Below are 16,305 nucleotides of genomic sequence, written 5' to 3' on the forward strand. Positions count from 1 at the left end.
TACAAATATGGTCAGAATTAAGCTACACATCTCTCATGTTGACAAGAGCTGATCTCATCATGATGGTTTATGATGAAAGTCTGATTCCAAATTTCAATTACAAATATATAAATCTCTTAGGTAAAAATATATCTGTGTTACCAAAACTTCCCAGAAAGTTGAATCAGAATGAATCACAATCTTTTGGTTGTGTAAACCACCACTATGTCAGTATATTGTGAATATGATATTATGAAATTCTCACTGACACTTAAAAATCACAAAACACTAAAATGTAGCTAATGAAATCAATATGAAAATTATATCTGAATGTATCAAAAGCATCTGTAAGTCATATGTGAGAGAGTAGATATTTTTAATATTGGAGTTTGAAATTCAATTTTTATTAATATACCCAAACCCCAAAGAAAGCTGTTATATATATATATCCAAGCTCTCTGTTAAAAGATCCTACCACTCACTGAGGATTTTACTTCTCATTTAGAAGCAATCTCAGAGAAATCTGGAGGCACCAACTTTGCCTCTCTCAGCTGTTAAACTCATTCCAAAAAGGCTTCTATCATAGTATGCAACATACATAGCTCAAGGTATTATGTAATGGGAATGAAAAAGGGTTGCTCCTTAAGAATGTCAAATGCTGTGTATTCCTTAAGGCAGAAGGTACTGAAAGAATATGAGCACAGGAACCACCTCCAGATATTAACATAAGCAAGAGGAGATACCTGTTGGAATGGAGTTGGGATAGAGAAACTCGAATGTAAACAATTATACACCAAAATTCTTGCTAATTGTCAGATGTCTCTAGTATTCCCTAGAGGCTGATTTGAGAACATATTGCTTATCAAGTATCCAGAGTTTTCTTAATATTGCTTGATGCAGTACTCCAGGTGGCGTCTCAGCAGAGGAGACCAGAGCAGAGCAGAACAGAGCAGCAGAATTCCCTACCACACTATGCTGGCCACACTGCTTTGGATGCAGCCCTGGACACGTTTGGCTTTCTGGGATGTGAGTGCACATGGCCTGGTAATGTCCAGCCTCTCATCCACAGGCATCCCCAAGTCCTTCTTGGCAGGGCCTCTCTGGATTTGTTCACTCTCCAGCCTGTGTTGATACTGGGGCTTTCCCAGACCCAGGTGCAGCACCTTGTACTTGTTAAACCTCAAGAGATTCCTGTATGCCCACTATTTGAGCTTGACCAGGTCTCTTGGATGTCATCCCATCCTTCAGGTGTTTCAACCACACCTCTCAGCTTCGTGTCATCTGCAAATTTATTGCAGGTGTTAAACCTAGTATCTAGAATAAGATAATGTAAAATAGCTCTCTTATAAAGTCAGTATTAAAAAAAATAACTAAAATAAGCTGATATAAACATTAAAAGTGAAATCTACTTTTTAAGGTAAATCTACACTTCTCCCAAGTAACAGGAAGAGAGGAAACAGCCTCAAATAGTTCCAATAGAGGCTAAGATTTGATATTATGAAAAATGTCCTTGCTGAAAGCGCAGTCAGACACTGGAACAAGGAAGAAATTGAATCACCAACTCTGGAAGCTTTCAAAAGGTATGTGAATGTGGCACTTATAGACATTGTTTAGCAGTAAACATGGCAGTGCTGGGTTAAGGGTTGGATTCAATGATCTTAGAGGTCTTTTCCAACCTGGATGAGTCTAAGGTTGTATGATTGAAATACAGAAACTTGAGATAAAATATTGCTACTGTGAGGCTTTAGATACTCTATAGAAGGTCTAGAAGCAGAATTTGAGGAATTTGAGAGCATTTAAAGAAAAATTGATAAAAAAGTTCGATGTAAGTTTTGGTGGAAGGTGAGTATATTTTTTTGACAACCAGTCTTGAACTGCAAGGTAGGTGAAGTAAGTTCATCCATCTTTTTGTGGCAATCAGCCTAGGTGCAGTAATCTATGAAGTGTGTTTAAGCATATTATTATTTTAGGCTTAAAGTCTAAGCTTTCAGCATTCTTTTTATACCAAAAAACTGAAGGCATTAATCATTTTAAAAACAAATGAGCAGAAACCAGAACAAAACAGAGGACTAAATTAATGAAGAACACTAAGTAATTTCTGCCCCCTTCTTTGACATTTGCCCTGCACAAGATTTTTCCTAAATTTGTTTTGCAGTTATGTCATTATGTTAATGTTTTTTACGTGTACCTAAAAAAACTTGGTGAGACTAGAAGTCATGTGTTTACACATCATAGAACAAAAACAAATCTGATCCTAAGAACTGTGAATTTTCACTTGATTTGGTGATGCTATATGGAGTCATAAAAAACAAAAAAGGAGCTTACGGCAAGCACCAGGAAATAGAAATGTAACTTGATAAGTGCAGGTGAGGCTGAGAAATGAATTTGGCTCATTTTCCTGGCTGGCTAGGAGCTGAATATTCACAGAAATTTAGCAATAATTACTAAAATTTTATCTGTACCTGCTCTCTTGGCACCATTATATTTGCTGGCTACTACTATAGTACAAATAAAAAACAATAATCACTGTTAAGCTGTCTTTACACATGCTATGAGGTCACAATATGACGCAATCTTTTTCAAAGGTTTGTTGGTTTGGTTTTTTTTTAAGTTTAGAGACCATAATGATACATAGGAAAATAAATATTAGCTAAAGAAACAAATCAGAATCCATCATCCGATGATTCAGGACACATTTGTAGATGTAAATGGAGAACTAATGAAAGACCTATAGAAAAAGAACCTTTTAAGAAAGGTAATAAAGAAAACTTGTATATAACAAGACCTGCAAGAACATAAGTTCTTATCAGTTTGACTGGTAAACATAATACTGTGGGAGTTGACATGGAAGCAAGTATCTACATATGGCTGGCACATCAATGCCTCCCTCATCCCCAGAACTGCAATGTAAAGACAAAAAAATATTGGGAAGACACACACTTTGGAGATCATCTTCAATTTAGGGAATAATGCCATGTTGTGTTAAATTGTGTTTGCTTTAAAAGATACATTTGTGTTGACTCATTTATGTAACAAGCATTGCTAGAGGCTGGTGTTGCTCTGACTTTTACAACTATCCAACCTAATTACTTAATGAATTGAAAAAAAGCCTTCCAGGACATAAAGAATTCTAATGTAATGATTAATGTAAATTATTTATAACATGCTGTTTAACCACACATAAACCTATCTGGACAATACATAACAAAATACAAGTTCATTTAAAAATAAACATCTGAATCAGACAACTGAAGGAGTCACTATAGTGGTTGTAGTTTCTGCAGCACAGAATTTACCTTCTGTTCCATGTGCTTCTATCTCTCTTTTACAGCAGTTAAAGTGGAAGTATGCAAGGGGAGTAGTTGGAGTCAAGGTGATATAGGATTTTTTATGTGCTTTTACCCAACCTGAACCTGGGAGGTAACCCAGGTCTTCCTTCTGAAATTTGGTAAATATCATCTGATCCAGCATTACAGGTAACAATTATGGCCTTGATAAATGCATCTAAGCATGTGCATCTAACATTGTGCCCTATGAAGATGAAAATTTTGAAACTTCCCCTAACAGCTCTGCCCATATATATGACCATTGGAAAGTAAACTAGAGAGCTTCCTCAGTGAAAACCAAAACATTTACATTACTTTTTTTACTGTGAAAGAGTTATTTTTCCTGTAGTCTATGCAACATATATTCTCTTGCTAATGGGAAAGAGATTTTATTTTGCTATTCATGTCAGTCATGACTGGAGCTTGCTCTTAAATCTCAATTTCAATTTGCATATTAAGTTGGCTTTAAATTATTATTTTGTAGGCACTAAAAGCAGTGAGGTAAATGTTTTTACATTTTAAAAAATGTTTTAAAAATGCTTACATGGTAATTTACAGTGTTGCAGCTAATTTTTCTTAACCTTAGATATCTATTTTTCATTAAATGTTATAATCTAAGAGACACTTTCAAGACACTAGATTTCCTGGGATTTCTCTCCGTTCATTCTTTTTTGAAACTTAGTAATACTGAGCTAAATATTTTGACAATAAATTCATCTGTTTGAGATAAGGAAGTTATTAATCTCCCCTCTGAGAGAGAATTGAAATTTACTTAATCAAGATTTATCAGCTTTTCAGACTAACATAGATATTTGACTTTCAGACATTTTATAAAACTTAGTAACTCGTTGCATAAAATGATGTCTCTCAAGAAGATAATTGCTCAGAAATTATCTAAAAAAATTTATGCTTAATGACAGAAGAAATTTTTTATAATATTTAATCTTATCAGGGAATGTTCTCATCATCATTTTATATTAGAACCATTACAGAAGCTCAAAGATGCTGTTACTAAATAGCTGAAAATATTTGATTTTAATCCTTGGTATCTAACATTTTTTATAACTTGATTTAAAAAATAGATCTTATTTTCCTATTCTGCTTAAATTATTATTTTTTTCTCTTATCCATTTATTCCCCATTTCTCTCTATTTTAATATTGTCTCAGATTGGTAAGTAGTTCTTGATGAGTATATTAAGCTTATGTCCAAATACAGATACTCTTTGAGGAATTTTCCTTAGAGGATTGCATTTATATAAAATGTCTTATTTATTTTACATAATTTACTTATAGAAGATATCCTAGATCTTCAAATTAAAATTATTCAATACTTCTTTATCAAAGTAAAAAAGATAACCATACAATCATATGAATGTTGAGATATCTTCCTCAGTATAAGTCAACTTCCTTGAATAGTATTTTCAGCATATCAGGTCACTGATGACCTAAATTACATTTTGGGAGACCATCTAGTAAACAAGAAGTTTTTGTCACTGAAAGGTTTTGTAGAAGGAAAGCCCAGATACACAGAGAGAGCTCACCTAACCTCGTTGCTTCCAAACACCATCAATAACTCATGCAGGCATTCAGAGATGAACACTGTCAAACAGAGGACATTACAGCTTTTCAAGAAATATTTTTTTATAACCCTTATACAAGTGTTCTGAACCGCTAATATCATATCTTAAACAATCTTCATGTTGACTGCTAATATATCATGTATGGGTTTTGCTCTGTCTTTAATTTCCTTTTAATATGAGTCTTAATTTTAACAGGATTTCTGTTTCAAAAAAATACATATCCTTTTATATTTTATCTGAAAGAAAATTTATAATGATAACTAATTCATAATGATAACTAAATATCTAGGTCCTAAACCACATGCTTTTCTGATTTGGTACTCCTGGGGTTTTTTTCCTCTAATTTATTTGTTAAGGCTTTTTTTACAGAGCTGGTTTTTCATACTTTTTTTATTTCTTTTTTTTTCTAAGGCAGATGAATATCCTCCCCTCATGTCAGAGATCAGTGGCATTTCTGGAAGGTTAAATCTTGAGGTCTTTCAAAGCACCAGAGATATATTCAAAATTTTAAAAAAATTCTTTTGTCTAAACCCTGATTTTCTCGGACTCTTTAATTAGATTTGAGGATATTCTCATCAGAGACCGTTCTGAAAAAGGGTCAGGAGAGGGAGACCTGCCCCATTCCTTTTTTAGCAGACTATTAAACAGTGTGGAGCACTGTGGAGAGTTTCCTATGTATCTCAGTTTCTTTAGTTTATGTTCCTTGAAAAAAATTAAAATTAGATATTTTGGTAGAGAGGGAAATTACAGTGTTGTTACAGGCAAATTTCTACATAGTATGCAAAGCAGAAAGTTCAAATTCTCTGGCAAGATTAATTCCATCTTCACCTCTCTAGCACAGTGGGTTGCAAATTTTCAGAGGAGTGACTTAAAGTCAGTGACTTAAAGAAAAGCAACGCTTTATTAATAGCTTTGCCATATTTTTAGCAATAAGGAAGAGACTTTAATGTTTAAGAACAGGACATTCGTAAGACAGCTATTAGGTGTAAAGCTTGAGTGTTCACTTTTAGTTCTCCTCTCTAGCCTTCAGGTGAACCAGCTCCTGTCCTGACCTACTTAAAGGTATATTTATACGCTCTCTTCTAAGCTGAAAGAACCCAAGTTCACCTTCTTTTAAGATTTTAAGATTATGGCTACAATCATTGTGAAACTGTAAATAGCAAATGTGACAAACCTGTTACCACAGGAAGGAGAATTGAATCGTTCCACCCATTTCTGCCAAGGTGGTCATTTCCTCTTGTGGTTAGGTATACCTACAAAAAGCAAATATTAAAATCTGTTTATGGAGTAAAGGATTACTGCAACTATGTTTCACAGGTATTGAGAGGAGTAAAGTAATTGCACAGGAAAAAAAGAAAAACGAATCTCCGAAACTTTCTCATAGCATGGTTTCCTTGGTATTGTGTTCTCTCCTGCATATCCATTATTGACCATCAGTATCTTCAGGCTGGGCTACATGGTGGCTTTTAAATAAACTGGCACATCTGCCAATAAACTGAAAGGAAAAATAGACAAGAAAGAACAAACCTCAGAAGCACCTGTTAATCCATTTAAGACTCCTACTTCATTTTCCACAAGCAAAGAATGGGTAAAGCATAGTTTTGCAGCCCGGTAGCAGAAATGTGTCAGGGGTTACATGACAACTTTGTCAATACCCACTTTGCAATACTCACCAGTCCTTCTGTTTTTTCTGCCTTTCCTTGATCAAAGATCACAGTAAAGATTAACTCAGGTTGATTTCTGAGCAGTCACAATGTGAAGCTCAAGCTGCCTGCTGAAATGCTGCAGTCATTTTGGTTCTCATGAGCTGAAACCTCAGGCATCATCTGACTCGGTCAATAACTCGTGAAGGAAATTCATTATGTTATGCCTAGCATTGAGTACAAATGTGCCTACATGCAAATAGCAAAAAGGTTTGCCAGTTAAGAATGTCTTTTACTGTTCAACAGAGTGCTACTTGGGTTATACTTTTCTCAAATCTGAATGGTAAAATGTGAAATTTTCTGTTTTCTAAACACTAAGGTTTTATAACTTTTCTAATTCAGAACAGTAAAGATTTTTTTTTTTTTTTAGTTTGTTTAAAGGGTCTACTGGTCTTATTTAGTCTTATTGAGGATTTTGCATATCCTCTAAGCTATTAAAAGGGCAAAGGAAATTATGCACTCCTGTATTTATATGGTCCTATTTATCAAAGTAACTCAGTGCCTGGCCTTCTTTAATAGATTTAGCCTGTAAGTCTCTTCAAAATCCAGAAAACTACACTGTTTTTTACTAGTAGGGTAATATGTATGACTTGAATCACATAAGAAAGTTATCACTGAACAGTTAACTTCATTTGACCAGACAACCTCAGGCAAGCACATGAAACATTTGCTTTTGTCTCTGAAGATAAAAAACTAGATGGGCATTTTTTTAGAGCACATTCTAATCTAAAAATATGTAATGTGATTATTGTGACTCATATCAGACATTCTCTTAATAAATGTCTAAGGATGACAATGCTGAATAATTTTTAATTGATCCAAGAAAGTCAAAATGTGAGTTTTGTCAATTTATCGTCATGTTTTTTATACAGCTAAGCCAATGTAAAATGTTCGTGTTCAGTGAGTTCATGACGTGGTGAGTGCAGAGTGCAAGGCTGCAACACCACAATGATCACTTAGAAGTCAGACTCTATTATCAGATTTTTTCATGGAATTGGTATCAGTGATAGGTCTGCACTCTGAAAGTAATGGCGAATACAGAAGTGAAAGGATACCCACTTGTACTTACTGCATGATGGGATTTGACTGCAGATACTATAGTAATAAAATCTGTTAATTGTTGGGAACTGTATTACAGATTCCTGACATCACATGCTCAAAATTCATTAAATACTCCCCCCTGTTTTAAAAATCAGCAAAATACATTTACAGATGGGCTGCTGAGAAAATTTCTTTCCTGGTCAATGGAAAATTGGTAATATTGAGGTGCTTTTTACAAGGTGAACTTTCTTCTAAGGTATCTATAGACATTCAAATTATTTCTTAAAGAAATAAAAAGAGAAAAAAAAGAAAAAATCCTTAAGAAAGCATTAATCTTTAAATATGTAGAGATACTACTAAAATAATGATTCACAGGAGACAGAATTTTCTAATCCCTGTTAGAAATGTAAAAATCCTTCAGATGTCCATTCACATATTCTGTAATGCTGCAAAGAACTGACAGCTCTGATTCAGAGCTGCACAACATTCAAAATATTAACAAAGCACCAAAACAGTCAATTAGCTTATGCCTGGAAAATGAGGCTGAAATAAAAGTAAGTCTATTGGTATACCTCCCTCAGCATAACCCTCTCCTTAGCAGATTCTCACTATGGACAGATACAGAAAATTACTTCAGAGCTATACATAATAGAAAATCCGGGCTCACAAACTGAAAGAAGAAAATATAAGTCACAACATGCAATGGAAGACATGAAATGAATGACAGTGCAATTAACATGACAGAGAGAAGACAGAAACTTGTCAGAAATTTCTGTATGGCTGCTCAGGTTTGATAGGAGTGTGGAATTGATTTCTTCACACAATCTCTTAGAAAAAAGATTTTAATCAAGAAGTGAGGGGATGAAACTTGCATGTATATACACTTCTCTGTGCTTGTATATGTGTGTGAGTCCTTGTGTGTGAGTTGATGACAGAGCAAGGACCGCAGCAAAGCTGTTAGATCATGCAGACAGAGGAAAAATGGCCCACAGTTGAGACCATGAGAGGCAATACTTAAAGCAAAGCATTAATGAGGATTTTGACCTGGCTTTTGGCCATTGGAGAAAAACTTTATTACTATTACAACGACGTTAGGGTCCAAAGTAAACAGAATAAAGGGGTCTCTTTAGCTGAATCTATAGCTGAACCTAATCGGCAACAATTCATTCTGCGTCTACTGTGAGGAATCTAGGCCTAAGTACATCCCATAAGAGATGGGAAGTTGGTTTTGCCTGTTCTGTGAATCTGAATGGAAATATTAGCCACTCTGCTCAAAAGCTCACTTGCAAAAGAAATTAAGTCTTTGCACTTTCCATGAAGAAAAACAGTATTTATAGCTCTCCAGAAAGACTACTAGAAGCCTTGAGGGAAATACACAGCAAAAACCCTTAACTGAGCAATGACAGACATTTGCTAGAACATCTCTTCCAAAGTTCCATCAGACTCAACATGCATATTAAAAGAAAGGGGAAAAAATTGCTCAAAGAATTTATCTTTATAAACTGAACTTCAACTGCCTTCAATCTCTATCACTTTAGACAGAATATGTAAGGGATAAAGTTTGTTTGAGTTAAAATCTCTCTCATTATCCAACTGAGAGGAGAATTAATGACTATTTCAGTTTGTAATTAGCTGTAAGAAAAACTGTGTTGGCAATTATCAACTGTTGCAGTGAGGGTGTCTGCAACAAACCTTTAGGTTTTCTGATTTCAGGGCAGAGGGTGGCAAGAAAAAAAATAGGAGCAGGAGCAATGGTTGACACCAGGAAAATAACACTTTAATAAGGAATAATAGAAAATAGGGATGATGCCCAAAAGCCAAACAACAATAAGCAGGGAGAGCTCCATGGGGGTGACCAACCAAAGATGAAAGGAAGGCACAATGATATATAACCTTAGGGGGATGAACATTCTAGTAGTCTAACCATATAGGAAAGCATCATGACTCAGTCTGTAACTGACACATAACTTATTTAACATAACAACAGAAGGATATCTTGGGAAAGACTTTTAACTCAAATGAAACATTCCCACAGCTTCAGATAGGTGGCAATATTCTCTCTTTTCAGAGGCAATAGCCAGCTGGCTTGTGTCCCTCTCTAGGCTAAATTTCACAATCAACTTCTTGTGACTGTCTAATCTGTACCAGGTTGGCTGTAAAACAGAAGACAATATACTGTCTGAGAGTGTCTGGTCACTGAAAGAAAAGGACTGATCAACAGATTAGAAAATACTGATCCCAATAGTTCTTTGCTCAATCTGCTATTTAATGCTTGGAATTGAAGTAGAGGTATGAATAGAGAGAAAGGAATGTATCATTTAATATGCATTTCTACTTTAAATCTTGGTTCAAGGATGTTCACTGCTTTCACATAAAAGCTGAAAACATATGTATATGCTCCAGATTTTTAAAACTACCCTAACTAAATATTGGAAATACAGATCAGCTGATGTCATCAGATCTCTATTTTGTCCTATAATGGCATATGACAACACTTGTTTCAGAGATTCCATGCATAACTAACTTTAAGTGATTAAGCAAATTGTTTTTATCTAACAAAAAATGAAAACAAGAAAAAAGAAGACCTTCCTCGCAATATATAATGATCAGGTATGAGCAAATTTTTGTTTAAATTTGACTCAGTACTGCCTTAACACCTGCTTAGTTGTTTTTGTTTTTCTTTCCATGCTTATTTTCAAATCCTTGTGGCTTTGGTTTTCATGGGGTTTTTATGTAGCAGAAAATGCATGTCATGCTGTGTTATGCTATATGCTATTATAGTATATAATGTATAGTTATGTATAACCATATATTTATATAAATATATGCGTAGCTCAGCTCCACATAAGTAGCATCAGGTTTCAACAAATTAAATAAATTGTTGTTTCTCCTGTTCTTTCCAGGAAGCCACTAGAGAATTATTGAATTTCTTGCTTATATGTTTTGAATCAGGTGACATGCTTACAGTATGTTCCTGCACTTGGTTATTATAAATTTTAATTTATAGAAAATGCACTTTTGCTCTGGAAGGAATTTTAGCAGAAGACATCAGGACATTTGCTGTTAGTTTAAAGCCATTTTTGCTAACATTTCTTATGAAACTGTATTATTGAGATCCAGAATTTAAAAGGTGCTGGGCTGCCTTACTCTTTCTAACAGGATTGTCATCATTAGCAATTAAATGTGCATAAGAAAACTGAATGATTGCAGTAACTGCAAGGTCTTCATATCTCCCAAGAAGTGATCTCTAATTTGTTGACAAAAGCCTATAAATCCTATATAGTTATAACCATTAGATACAACAATTGAGATTTAAGTGTGTTCTCAATAACCATTTAAAATGAAGCTGATTTTATATAGTTTAACTTTTACTATTTTTAATTTATTTAATGGAATGATGTAATTTCTTGCATAATTGAATCTTAAAATCCTTTGAGGTGAAGATCTGGCTGACACAAATGTTGAATATCCTAAAGAAGTCTGCTTTCGTTTGTTTAAATTTGTGATTTAATGGATTCACTACTGAATGTTCAGAAAAAGTAATGTGTGAACCAAAGGAAAATGTCTTAATGGGAAATATTTTATAAATAGACGTCTAATAGTTGTGTCAGAATAAACTTAAAAATACACTGTTTTGGGAGGGTTGGCTTTGGTCCGGTTATCTGTGTAATACGATGGACAGTTAAATAACAGATACCTGTTGTAGGGGTATAAACCAACCCTAGTACACATTAGAGGTTTAATGATCTAAATAACAACAGAAAATTTCTGGTAGTGCAGACATTATCAAAAATGACAGAAACCTGAAGTCCAAGTAGTACTACATTGCTAAATACTCCTTCTTTAAAGGTTGAAATGATTCAATTATCTGTTTCCCTAAGATTAAGCAGGACAAAAAGCTGCTGGTATAAAGTCAAATGTGTTGTATTTTCTTAATTAAAAAAGTAAAGCAAAAGTGTTTTCCTGATGCATATTATGTCACTCCTCAGTCACAGAGCTGACATAAAACTGTTCAAGCTATCATTACTTCTATACCTGTGAGATATCCCAGGGGTTGTTCCTCATTTTCCTCTCAAGAAAAGCTTACCAAAAAAATCAGGTTTCCTTTAGCTTTAGTGAGAGAAGCTAGGGAGTAAGGGTGTGCCAGTGTATGAAGTGCACATTTGCTCCAGCCATTTGCCTGACTTACATTTTCATCAGGTGCAATTTTCAGTTGTTTTTTCTATATGGAATGTGAAATTGCAATGGATTATGATAGAGAAATATCGTTATAATCCCTTGTTAAAGCAAAAGGTTGTATTATTTTGTGCTGTGATTTTTGCAATGCAAAAAAGTGTATGATAAAATTGACAAATCATTAGGAGTAATGCAAGTAACATCTTACAGTAATGGATACCTGGCAATTGTCTGACATGTTACAAAAATTGTACTTTGGTTTGATATTTATGTAGGGGCTAAGAATTACAGGATTCCTTTGGGCATTTCAGATCATGTTCAAGCAGAGATGGATTTAATTATCTGGCTTTGAAGAATATTGTGGTTCATGCATTTCCTGGTAATACAAAAGAAGTTGTACATCTAACATGCTGAATGTTCACATTTCCTGAGCACACCTCATTGTGCTTTGTAAGTTGTGTCTGATTCAGAGTTTTCAAGGCTAAATTGTACTCTGCATTAGATTTTAGTGATAATCTGAGACAAACAAGCTGACTTAGTCAGTTTATAAACTCAAAACTCCATATATTTGCTCCAGCAATGCAAAAAGCAGATTGTGGCAGCCAATCCCACCATGGCTTCTCTCTTTAGATGAAAGAAATGGAAAGTCTAAGAGCAGCAACCAGCATCAGACCTTAATCTGAAAGACGGAGAGAATATCCCTAGCTGATGAAAGGCACATGTTCTCCAAATGACTACATACAATCTCAGTTTTGCATCCCTAGCTCCTTACAGGGCCCTTTCAGGGTTTCAGGGTAACAATTGCAGGACACTGCTCTGTGTCTTTTGAGGAATTCTTCATCACTGAGATGGTATACCCTGCTCTCTGAGCCTTTTCTCTTCCATATGTACTTTTGCAAATTTTTAAGGAAACATTTGACTTCCAAGATGTAAAGGTTTTTTATAAGTAGTATATGATGAGCACAAGAGTCATTTGAGCAATAATGTGTGCAGAAAAGACTATTCAGATAAATGAATTGCATGCCCCATCTCTTGGTCTATCATTTTGACTCTCTAGCCTCAAGTCTTGTGATCTTATAGGCTGCAATATGGTGGTGGATAGTAATTCAGTCTAAAGTTTAAACAAGAAATAAAATGTCTGTTGCTGAAGAATATAAACAACAAGATTTTTTCATTAGACATACGTGTGTTTCATTTTTGACAAATATAACCAGCTGAAAAATCCCTTGCATTTTCTTTAAATGGAAACTTCTGGGAAGGAACTGATGGCTAAAAGAAAAGCCCCCTTCAGACATAATTGATTTTAAGTGTCTGGATTCAAACTTTGCTATACAATATCTTGTGGAGAGATGAGGCTAACATAACTTTTCAAAGAATAAATCTTGATACTTGTTCTTGGCAATTATCAAGAAATAAAGCCTACAATTTTATTGAAAAAAACAAACAAACAAATCCAAACCAAACATTCTGAGTAGATGGAATTTTTCAAAATGACACAAAAGTAACACTTGCTTATTTGTCTGCAAATTAAATTAAAATATTATCTCCCTTTTTCTGTTCTTTCAGAGTTCCTTATGACTGTATCTTGAGCAGAGCATGATAGATTAAAAATAGGTAATATAATTTTTAAATACAGATTAATGTTGATATCTGAATAGCAGAATTTTTCTAAGGAAAATTTAAAGTTTACCTGTGAAACCGAGATTGGTGTTCATTGGAGCTTGATATTGAAAATCTCCTGAGAAAACCCAGACCCAGCATGGCAATTTGCAGAAAATTGTTCTTTAAACATGACAAATAAAGTGAATGCCAGATGTTTTAAAACAATTAATTTTTAATATTTTTTTCTATAAGAACAACACTTTAGAAAGAAAAAGCATCACTTCATATTTCCTTGCCTATCAAGGTGTCTTTATTTTACTAGACTTGATATAAGAAGTAATTAGAGGTCCTTAAGTTCCCCTGTGTACTATTTGAATGTTACGTTTTAGTTCATTTATTTCATGTGAGCAGATTATGTGTCTGCATTGTACTTTCCAACACAAGCAAATGTGAAGCAATAGAAAAGCAATGCTTTAGAGGGGTAAGTGGTAAATGAAGCAAACAGACCAATGTTTCTTTTTGACTTTTTTTTTTCCTAGAAGTTCCAATCTGTGAGCTGATGATTTACAGAACCTGAAAGCAACCTCACCTGTTGTTATAACTTGTTTTAGGACAGCATCTTCCCTTACCCATTGGGTCCAAATCATAGGTTTAGTCTCAGGCAGGATCAGATGTCATCTCTTTCAGATGTAACTGCAATCAAGGCTTTATCAGACCCATTTTAGATTCTTTATGTTGTAAATGAGCTTCTTAATCCATTAGGCTGATTATGCAAAGCATAATCCATGCCCAGTCTTTCAAAGTTCATTTTATAAATGGAACATGGCTATCTCACTTTTAAAGATTTCTGAAAAATGATTGCCAATTCCACACATTTGGGTGCATCTCTGATGGGAAATGCAAATAGAGTTGATAATGATTACAGAATGTTCGGAAACTGCACGAGGTTTTTATTAATTTTGACGAGTTATACCATATGCGGATGGGACAGTCTTCTAGTTCCATTCTTTTTAACCTTGGAAAAAAGAAGTTCTTTAACACAAGTCACATGGATGGATCTTTCCCTACCCATAAAAACCCAGTGAGTCAAAACAACCTCCTCAAAAACCCAAAACACCAAGCCCCCAAAACCCCAACTTCTCTCATGCTTAGATTTGTGGTCCTTTAAGATTTTATCACTGTGAAGACAAGTTTCATAGAAGTGATGGTGACAGTAATCCTTAACCATGTCAAATCTTCTGACCAGTATATTTGGAAGAGCTGGAATAAAATATACTCACACATACATTTATCAGATCAGAAGTACAGATATTTCAGGAATCAAGTGATGTTTTCATGGGCTGCTGTGCAATTTATGAAGTCATGCAAATGGGACTAATTCATTTGACTCAAGGTCAAATAACACTGTTAGTTAATGTAGGATACTGGGATAAAAATTCTTCTGCTGTTCCCACTAGCGTGTCTGAATGAACAAAGATAACAGTTGATGCAGAGAGATGCCCAAGGGATTACTTATGTGAGACCAGGTTTTGTACTTCTCCAGCAGAGTTAGAATGTAGGTTATATAGGTGCTGTATCACCCAAAGAAATTAAGGAAATTATATGTTTAAGAAAACCATTTTGCTAATCAATCACAAAAAAAAAAAAAAATATGGATTCTCTTTTATTCTATCTGGCTACAATTTGGCATAGTTTCACTGAAGTCAAAGGAGTGAGCTCAGTTTAACACTATGAATAGAAATCACTGAAAAGACTGAAGCTATGACATCTAATATTAAATTATTAGTCTTTAACAAGCACTTCAGCTTCATAATCAAAGTAAAAATTCAGAGCAAAAGTTTTTACAGCTACAGTTTGAAAATACAGTAGAGTATGAAGTATCTTATGCAAATACCAAACAATCATTTTTTCATCTGTTTCAATTTAACAAACATGCATTTAAAGAGAAAAATATTCATATGTATATATGTTTGTATAAAATAGCATTTATTTCTACATGAAATCACTTCTTGATTAACTAGAAAGTGCTCCTTAACTTTCTCCTCTTACCATTGCATTTCAAACACATGGTACAAAATTAAGGTGGAGAGTAAGTTGTTCTATGAATGTAGAACAACTTGAAATGATCTTATAAAGAAATACACACAGTTAAATACAGTTTTGTAGTTATTATCTACCATTTCTTAGGTTTTGTTTTTAGCCAGTTAATATAACAGTAATAAAAAAATTTCCATGGAAATGCACAGTTTAAATAAATAGCAGGAAAGTAAACTGCAATTATCAGACACTTTTTCTTTAAAACACTGATCAGTGGCCATGGATTTATGGCAGCATGTCTTAAAAAGGTCATTGACACCATAAGTAAAACATTGACAACATTAATTGTATTGCTTTTATTCATTCATCTTGTAAGAAAAATATGTAAATTCCGTATAGCACTGGCATACAAAATCTGAGAGTTAAATGGAGAAAAAAAAGTTTGAAAATTAATGTAGAAAATAAGAGTATGAAAAAATGTTTTAAAGCATTTGAAGAAAAATATTAATCTAGACGATCATTGCCAAACAAGAATAACTTCCAATCTCTAAATTATAGACACATTAAAAACCCCCAAGCAACCAAATTTTTTTCATTTCAAATATATTAGAAAATTACTTTTTTGAAAGCCAACAATTACAGTCATGACAGTGAGTTCTATGAATCCATTTCACATTTCTATATTCATGTGTAATAGTATATGTTTTTTATATATTTTATATATATATGTATATATATAGAATTTATATCTGTATTAATCAGTTTCAAAGAAATTTCCTTTGTAAGGAAATTAACACTGTACAACAAATAAACAAATCTCCATTTTCTATAGTAAATCTATAAATACTTTTTTTTAGCAT

Source organism: Poecile atricapillus, chromosome 2 (genome assembly GCF_030490865.1).
Source record: "Poecile atricapillus isolate bPoeAtr1 chromosome 2, bPoeAtr1.hap1, whole genome shotgun sequence".
Classification (NCBI taxonomy): domain Eukaryota; kingdom Metazoa; phylum Chordata; class Aves; order Passeriformes; family Paridae; genus Poecile; species Poecile atricapillus.